The 9306-nt window shown below is 42.1% G+C and overlaps 1 long non-coding RNA gene across 1 annotated transcript; it reads left to right on the top strand.

Annotated features, from left to right (window-relative positions):
- The first annotated feature begins 2951 nt into the window (after positions 1-2951).
- Positions 2952-7110, top strand: LOC103637619 (uncharacterized). The gene is made up of 3 exons (XR_558188.3): positions 2952-3620; positions 6214-6455; positions 6557-7110. It is a non-coding gene; the product is annotated as an uncharacterized lncRNA (long non-coding RNA).
- Positions 7111-9306: the final 2196 nt, after the last annotated feature.

Consider the following 9306-nt stretch of genomic DNA (forward strand, 5'->3'; position numbering starts at 1 on the left):
CCGGAGCAGTTTGTCCCGCCCCCATATCATGGGGATCCGGGCCAATCGTCCTCTTATCCTCCGCCCCAGGACCCGTCTGGCAGTGCTCCTCCTCCGGCCCAGTCTGGAGAGGAACACTTTGCCTCCGACCTGGCGCAACACCTCTTTGCTCCTCATCATCCTCCTCCCCACTGGTGATCCTTGAATTGGCGCTTCTCTCTCTCTCTTTTTGGTTCTTGGTGCCAAAAAGGGGGAGAACGTTTATTATTCAGTACTTTATTTTTGTAATGAACACTTGGTCTGTAATAACTATTTGCTGCATGCATGGCTTGAATGCCATAAACACTTGATGATGTGATGAGACGAGCTCTCATTATTGTAATAGCTGTAGAACTTTTTCATATCATATGCTATGCAATGATGAGCTTGAATGTGTTTTTACTCTTTATATTCAATTATGTTTCATATCTCATCATTTTTGTGTATGGTGTTGATTGTTCTCTCTCTCTAAATATGTTGCAAATTGACATATCAAGTCAATGTTAATATCGCAAAACTCATGCACATATTTAGGGGGAGCTACACATACACAAAAGATTTTATATCGCAAGTATTTGTAACTTTTAATTATTATTTCCATTCTAGTTTGTTTTGGCATCAATCACCAAAAAGGGGGAGATTGTAAGTGCAATCAACCCTAATTCAGGGTTTTGGTGATTAATGACAAAACAAACTAAGATTCTAACAAGTTTGCTCCTAGTATGTACACAGTATTTCTACAGACAGGGGAAGCACAGATCCTACGAGCATAAAAGTATAAAGCACAGCGGATTTAAAATTCCACATCAAATGGCGTGCTCCAAGTGCTATGAAACAACGGCAGTGCTAAGTTTATAATTCTTGAGTCATAGGAATCGCCGTACAATTAAGAGGGATCCGCGACGGTTAAGTAAGTTGTGAAACGAGCCAAGTTCAATTCTTTTGAAAACTCCTTTGAGATCATTTTTTCCCAGATCATGAATGCTCTTGAGAAAAACAAATTTCACTTCCCACAAAGTCTCCTGCTTTGTTCTCTTCAAAATTCTCAAAGTTTGATTTCAGCCCCCAAAACCGGTTCAACCGGTCCTGAAACTGGTTCAACCGGTTTCGGTACTGTTCACCCTGCCACCTCTGCTCTGACCTATCTGACAGTCAGAGCTGTCAGAAAAGTCGCAGCAGATATTTTTCAGAAACCGGTTGAGCCGAAATTTGTCCCTACTCAGCCGGTTTTGAAACCGGTCCAGTATCCGGCTGAGTAGACCAGTGGACCGGGATCCCCCTGGCAGAAACCGGTTCAACCGGTTTTAAAACCGGTTCAACCGGTTTTTGCCCACTTTCTCCCAACGGCTGCCAGCTTTTGGGGGATCCTTTATATACCCCCTCACACTCTCTCTCTCATTTACTTCTGCCTCTCCCACGAATCTTTGGCTGACCAACCCTCAAACAAGAGCATTCACTTCACCTCTCACACCCGCAATCGCATCTCCTTCAATCATTTGAAGGACCCTTGGTGTGAGGTGAACTCGATCGAACTCGCTGTCAATTTCATCTCGATTCTCCCATTCTCTTGTTCTTGAGCTCGTTGCAAACTTAACCGTGTGCGGATTTGTTACTCTTGGAACCTCGTGTTCCTTGACGGTTAGAGGTTGCTTGGGAGTCTCCAAATCTGTGGACGACCCCAAGAAGTTTGTATCACCCGCTCCTTGAGCAGATTTGAGAAGAGATTGCCTTGACCTTTGTGGTCGGCTTGTGGAGGATTAGGGTTGGAAAAGACCCGGCCCTTTGTGGGTTCCTCAACGAGGAGTAGGACACCTTTGTGGTGGTTGCCGAACCTCGGGTTATATCGCGTGTTCTTGTGTGTTCTTGTTAAGCGCTTCATATTCGGTGGTTGGTTCATATTATTCATTTAAGTAGTTCTTGTGTAGGGCAAATCTTTAGCTATTTTCTTTACTACTTCGCATTTGTTCAATAGATTATTAAATTCAAGTTGAGTGGGTTCAAACTTGTTCAGTTGTGATTAAAATCGACTGAACCGGTTTGCACCTGTGCAACTTTAATTTAACCTATTTCGAAGTTTTTAGTGAAAATTTTCAGGTGTAGCCTATTCACCCCCCCTCTAGGCTACTTTCAACCTATAATCTATACAAGCATTGGATAAAATAAGTATGGATTTGTCAAAGTTGATGACTTCACAAGGTATACATGGCATTCTATCTAAGTGAGAATAAGTAAGTCTACACCATTCTCAAATCATTTGTTAAGAAAAGTGAAAGTGAATTTGAAATGACAATTAAGAAGACAAGAAGTGACTGAAGGATCAAATAGGCGACCAGAGGAGGGTGAATGGGAGCCCATAAAAATTCTTATTCGGGGCACTCTTGTCTTGATTCCCAAAGTTTAAATCAAACCCCAAAGACACCAAAAGCTCCAAAAGAGGTCAAATCGAGGATACCTCAATTAATTGTTGATAGGATGCTCCAAACAAGTATCTAGGTTGATTATGGATCCATTGGACCAAAAATAACTTGACTTGAACACCAAAAAGTCTGACCCATTGTCTTCGGTCCTGTGGTTGAGAAAAATGAGGTGTTAGATGGGACATATGCACTATCCACTTTGGGGACTAGGAATGGAGACATCAGACCGTGGATTATGATCCGATGGTTGTTGTCGAACCAGTGCGACAAGAGTTGTCTGCTCTAGGATATGTTATGTGTAGGTCAACGGACTCGTATATAGTAAGATTAAACATCTGACTCATATATGTTATAATTGGTTAGCAAAAAATAGCTCTTGTAGAAGTCGGAAGAAAAATGAAAAGTTTAATTAGCTAGTGCGACCATCAAGTATAGTATAATCTCTACTAATCCATATGAGCAGAGCAAGGGCGTCCACCACCTGGCTTCACTGTGCCCCCGCCCGGCCCCGCGCATCCCGCTCCCTGAAAACCTCTCCCTCCGTGCCAGGGCTCATCCCCACCGCGTTGTAGCCTCCATCATCGCCGAAATCCTCGATCGCCCCACGCCGTGCCAAAATCCTCATCTGCCCCGCGCCAGCCCCCGCCCCCTGCCGCCCAAACCGTGCCCGCCCCTCAGCCCCGGCGCTCGCCACTGCGTCCCACACTGCGACAACCACCCCCTTCCCCCACGAGATGCTGGCTCTCCTCCACCTAAACCCTAACGTAGCTTCTCCACCACACTATCAGACTCATCGCAGCGGAGTTCCTCCTCCTCCTCAATGCCTAACCCCCGCCCCTGCGATGCCGTCGTCGCGTGGTATCTAATCGGTGTTTCATCTGCAGAGGCAGCCTAACGCGGCGATGCGCTAGCCGTGGGGCGGCTGCTTCTCAGGCGGTGGCGTCCGCGTAGGCGGGCGCGTCATCCCCCAGGAGCCAGAGCCGGAGGTCTTCTCCTTCGTCGAGCCCTTCCGTGTTGTGGTGCCCAGGTGAGTACAGAACTAGCCATCCCTCTCCTCCTTTGGTGCGCTTCCCTCCTCTCCCCTCCGCGTTGTGGTCCCCAGGTTGATGATGATGATGTCCAAGAAGGTGCTCTTCCTCCGTATATACTAGATCGTGAATTCGTGATCTGACACAATGTGCCAAGGTGAATTATTGTTCTTGGCTTCTCTCTAGGTTTTGAGGTTTTCTTGGCAGGTTTTGTTAAGCTATCTTCTTAGTGCAAAGCTGTGTGTGTGGTCTTTCCCCCAACAGTTTTTGAGGTTGCTGTTGACAATATACTCAATAGAAAAAAAACAGAATGTCTACAACTTGTTGTTGTCTTGTATGACTGAGAAAAATATTAGATCAGGTATGTGCCACTGGAAGAAAGGAATTGGGGGGGGGGGTCTTCTCTTCTTCAGTCTTGCTTTTATTAGAAAATTATTAGATCAGGTTTGCTTTTCTTTAATGCTGCCCAATATTTCTTGACTTATCTTGTTCGAGAAAAGATTTTTATCAGTCAATTGACACATTTCTCTATTCGTGTTCATGCATCACAAGTTATATCTCTTCTCAGTGGTTTTGATAATTTTAGATTTGCGTGCATAGATGCTCCCAAATTGAAGGTGAGTCAATCTTTGTAATACCATCATGGAAAAGGCATATGATTATCAATTGACACTTTCTCTATCGTGTTCATGCATCACAAGTTGCTGATTTGCAGTGCAGTTTTTCCATGCAGCCATAGTTCGAGAAGCAAAAAAAACACGAAGCCCCAGAGACATGACCATAATAGACAGTTATAGACCCCATAAGACAACGACCCAATAGAGAGCTGAAATTTTTGAAATTATCTAAACCCACTGCAGATATAATGATGAAAAAACACTGCACACATACTACATTGCTTCGTTCAAAATGATATAAAAATACTCTTTTCAAAAGAAAGCAAGATGTAAACTCTACCATTAATTAATTGCTCATTATGTTGTCTGTGCCACTAATTCTATACTATTTTTTCTTAAACTCTTGTCACCTTACACCCACTTTGGGAGCAAGTTCATCTGTAAGACCATGCAAATCAGTGTTCATGAAAATTTTGTAGAGAGTACAGGTTGTCATCACCTTCACAATGTAGAGAGTCACTGTTATCTCGCTTTACTTGATACTTGTACATGAATATTATATTTGCTAGCTACGTTGTTTCAAGTTAATGAATAAGTATTCATCATAATTCATCCATCAATTATTCTTCTCCATTTTTAAAAATGGTAACTTTACTTTGAATGCACATATTTTAGAATTATTTGGATGTTTTTTCTTGCTATATTTCTAAGTGAAACCAGTTTGTTATTAGTTGTGCACCGATGCTAATAATTGTAGTACTGACTCTTTACTTTTTTTAAAAAAATCCTTTAATCAACCATTTATTGTCCAAATGTGAAATTTGTGACAATGTAGGAAAGCTTGAGGATGACCACATATAGGCTAAAGCTTTGGCAGGTTTATTTTCGCTATTCTAGAAAAAACTTAGTCAGAATTGATTGCATGCTGTTTAAGGCATGTTTTTCTCTCTTCTCAAAAAACAATCTATTTTCCCAGAATATTTGTATCCCGACTTTTTATCCTACATAAAACAACATGAAAAAGAATACATTGTTCCATTGCAATTTCTAGAAAACAAATCGAGACTGTCGTTGGCTTGAAGTACTGAACTTATCACTCTTGTTCGTTTGCCTAGGGGGACTGAATAAAATTGAATAGTTCACAGTGGATTCAACTTTAGTCAAGACCAATATGATCATCCTCCTATAGTGTTTCTCATTAACCACAAAATATGTAACTGTAAATGTCCCATTTGTAACATATCCTATGTTTTGTAAGGTATTCTTGGACATTGTGGATTCACACATATCATCTGACAATTCATGCTTGTTCCTGTTCCTCGGAATGCATAATGTGCATGTGCTTGCAAATCCAAGGAGTCCATAAGGGAGAAGTTCCTTCGCTGTTCAATACTTCTTTAATAATATTTAGAATGTCAAGTATTTTTCTAATAACATTTAACATCTTGATATTCAGTAGCCTACGCTTTGTTGATGCTATCATATCATTAACTTCACCGACACTACTAAAATTAACAATATCAGTAGGTTTTTGAAATCCAGACAATAACATTGTACTACATTCATTCTAAATATTCATATGACCTTTATTTATGTAGTGTCAAGCTTGTCCAATCGTCATTTATGCCCGAAATCGGTAGAGGTGTACCGCACGAGGCGATTATATAATATGTATTGGATTTCGGTCTGCTAGACCAGTGGTGTTGTTACCTGGCAGACTTTAGCATGACCCCAGGGCATAGAGAACTTCTTAGTTTGATGCTCCGTATGCTACGAGATTTTCCTTGTGTTATTTTTCAGTAGTTGATGTAGCCCGTTCTTACACGTAAAATCTAACATAATCAATAGATAACGCTATGAACTGCCTCGTTGATGCTATTGATGCACATTTTAGGTGTAGTTTTATGAGGATACAAGATCCTTGTGTGTCGCTTCAATAGTATTTTGTTAAGATCAACCAGGAGGTTCTTGCCTTTCGATTATTCTAAGTTCTGAGTAAGGCTTAGATGCCTGAATTCTTTAGGCCATTAATAAAAGTATTGTATTACCAGTACATCATACAAACAGATCATATTGTTCTTGGCATTTTTATATCATAATTGTGCTTTAATATATATGATGATACTTGTACAGAACTACAGATGTAACTTCAATAATATCTTTCTGCACTTGGACAAGTTGATGATCAGCAGCGGGATTACTAAATTAGGGGACAACGAGGTCTTGCTGCTCATGGAGAGTGGTGTCAGGATACCCTCGTGTGTATGCATTTCTGCAGCGACAAGAGCACCACCACTTCAGGTTTCAATCTAAAACTACGAAAGCACATTCATCTCAAGAGACATGAAGATGTCCATATGCTCAGATATGACAGGGTATTGTTCCAATTTTGCTTTCTCTCAAATAAACATTTCATGTCAGTAGATTTGTATCGTTGTTTGTTGGCCATTTAATTGTGACCATTTTTTGTGTGTAGATTATCCTTTTCCATTGTGGGTGTGGCAATAATGCACATTTCATAATTTTGGATCTCCATGCACAAGGAAACATTCTTCTCATAGATTCAGAACACATAGTAATGACACTACGTTCTCATAGGTTGTTGCCTAATTGATAAGTTTTCTTAGCATGTATTACCATCGTTGCAGCAGTATTGACTAATAAGGATAAGAAAATATTAGAGTTAACATGTTGTCCTGTGACCGCTCCCCTGCCTGGCCCTCAACTTCTTCCTCTTCGTCGCCTCCATCAAGGCGTCGCTGATCAAGTTCCTGTAGGGTGTGTGGGTGCCCATTCTTCTGACCCTCATCTTGCTCACCGTCATGTTCGTGTGGAACCACACCACTATCTAGAAGTATGAGTATGACGCATACAATAAGGTGACCCTGGAGTGGTTGGTGGCGCTGGACGACAAGCTGGGCATAGCACAACACAATGTGCGAAAACTTGTTTACAATTTTTTACATTTGAAGCGGTGATAATGTAAAATTTCTTAATAATTTTTACGTATGAATAGTTGTAAGTTCTCAATCCTTTGCATTCGTCTTAGCATTCAAATAATTGGAACAAAAATGTATCGAATTATCTTCATGGTACTTTATCTGTTTTAATTGGTCCACAACAAGCTTGACTGATCAGGCTCGTGTTAATGGAGTTTCATAAAGAGTTTGGTGGGCATTAAATTATAGAACATAGCAACAATTCTAAATTAAAAGCTGGCATAGCATGAAAGCTAGGGTTCGAAGGGATTTAGTATTCATGAGAACAATTAAATTTTCAGTTGCAACCAGTCATTGTAGAGGAACCCCGACCTCTTTATCTCCGCCGATGGGTGTGATTACTCCTTGAGCTGGAGGTACACGCACCACATATCCGTTGGTCATACAGTTGATTTGACCCAGCAATTAATTTCTCCTTTTAAAGCCAAATACAGTACTTCAACTCGTTTTGTACAAAATACAGTAATGGCAGGGACCTATACGCAAGAAAGGGGAGCGTCAGGGAGGCAGCCGACAAGCAGATCATAGGATACCACATCGTCGTTGGCGTAAAATAATCGCCGCCCCTCCGCGCGGCCGCCTGGGATTCCATGAGCCGCCGCGAATTTCCGGATAGGCGCTGCGACGGACGATTGTGACGGTGACAGTGACTAGTCCCCTGTCTGTCTGTCCTGACGGGCGCGCGTGCCTCACGTACTTGGCTGCCGCCTTGCCCTTGCGCCCCCCGCCGGGCATCGGATGCCGCCGCCCGTGCGCCTAAGATTTTTTATTCGTCCGGCCACGTTCCGCCTGTCGCGGCAACCGGCCGCACCGGACGTCGACGTGTCCCCCTGCCGTCGACGAGAGCGCCGCAGGGAATCCATAGCGCTCTCATCTTTTCTTTTTTTTATGTGAGAAGAAAATCGTGACAGGTACTCGTCGTTGCCAAGCGCTGCTGCCACTGCCAGTAGTAGTTGTAGTACTTTTTTTTTTTGAATATGGCGGAGAGAGAGGGAGAGATGCCTTTGTTTGATCAACAGAAAGCTTGTCGTATATGACATGCGCTAGAGCTACATAGTCAAATAAGACCGTTTCCAGTGTAAAATAGGAGACACGAAATAGAACTATAAATGATAATATTTGACGTTATTTATATAGTGAAGTTGAAAATAGAGGATGCGATAGTAGATGGGATATGACATCAGCTAGAAATAGCCTAAGCCTGTCTGTCCTCTATTGGCCCCTTATATGTCACTTTTACGCTATGCCATCCAAGTTCTATCTTCTACTTTTCTTTTCTTACAACGGTTACCCAAATTTCTCCCCCGTATACCCCACTTTAACCATAAAATATCATTTTCCATATCTATTTATAATCATTTATCTATTTTTCTTCAACTAGCAACTCCTAATGTGCACACAAATCCACGCAAAGGAAGCATGGTGTCGCTACCCTGCTTCTGGTGGTGCCCTGTGCTTTTTCTCACCAGTGTAGCACGCAGAGGATAGTTTTGGCGGATACTGTTGTAGAAAAAAGGCCACCTAAACAGCCATAGGACAAGGGGAGGTAGGGCTGGACAAAATACTCGTGGCTCGTCGGCTCGCTCGGTTCGTGGCCAGCTCGACTCGGCTCGGATCGGCTCGTTTGAATTTTTTCACGAGCTGAGCTGGTATTCTAGCTCGGTTCGTTAACGAGCCAGCTCGATTTGTTAATGAGCCAGCTCGCGAGCTAAACGAGCTATCACATTTCAGCAAAATAAATCTATATACATATCATATATGTAACAATTGATGAATATGTTATATGTATGCGTGGTATCTATAACCTATAAGTTAAACTAATGATTAATGAATTATGTCTATGTATGAAATTGGTCTATGCGAATATAAGTGTGGGTTAAACTGCTGAACATGTGTATGAATAGTGAATTGATGAGTGATGAGTTGTGTTAATTTGGTGTTATATTGATGTGGTCTATGAAACTATGAGTATAATTATTATTTTCCGTTGTTAAAATAGTTTGAAATTAACTAGAAATTGATTATTATACACATATTATTTTTTTCTGCTCTGGCTCGCGAGCTAAACGAGCCAGCTCGAACTCGTAAACGAGCCGAGCCGAGCTGACTCTATGGCTCGCTACCTTAACGAGCCGAGCCGAGCCAGCTCGTTAGCTTAACGAGCCAGCTCGAGCTCGAACGAGCCGAGCCGAGCTGGCTCGATATCCAGCCCTAAGGGGAGGGGAGG

The sequence above is a fragment of the Zea mays genome, chromosome 1 (genome assembly GCF_902167145.1).
Source record: "Zea mays cultivar B73 chromosome 1, Zm-B73-REFERENCE-NAM-5.0, whole genome shotgun sequence".
NCBI classification, from domain to species: Eukaryota; Viridiplantae; Streptophyta; class Magnoliopsida; order Poales; family Poaceae; genus Zea; species Zea mays.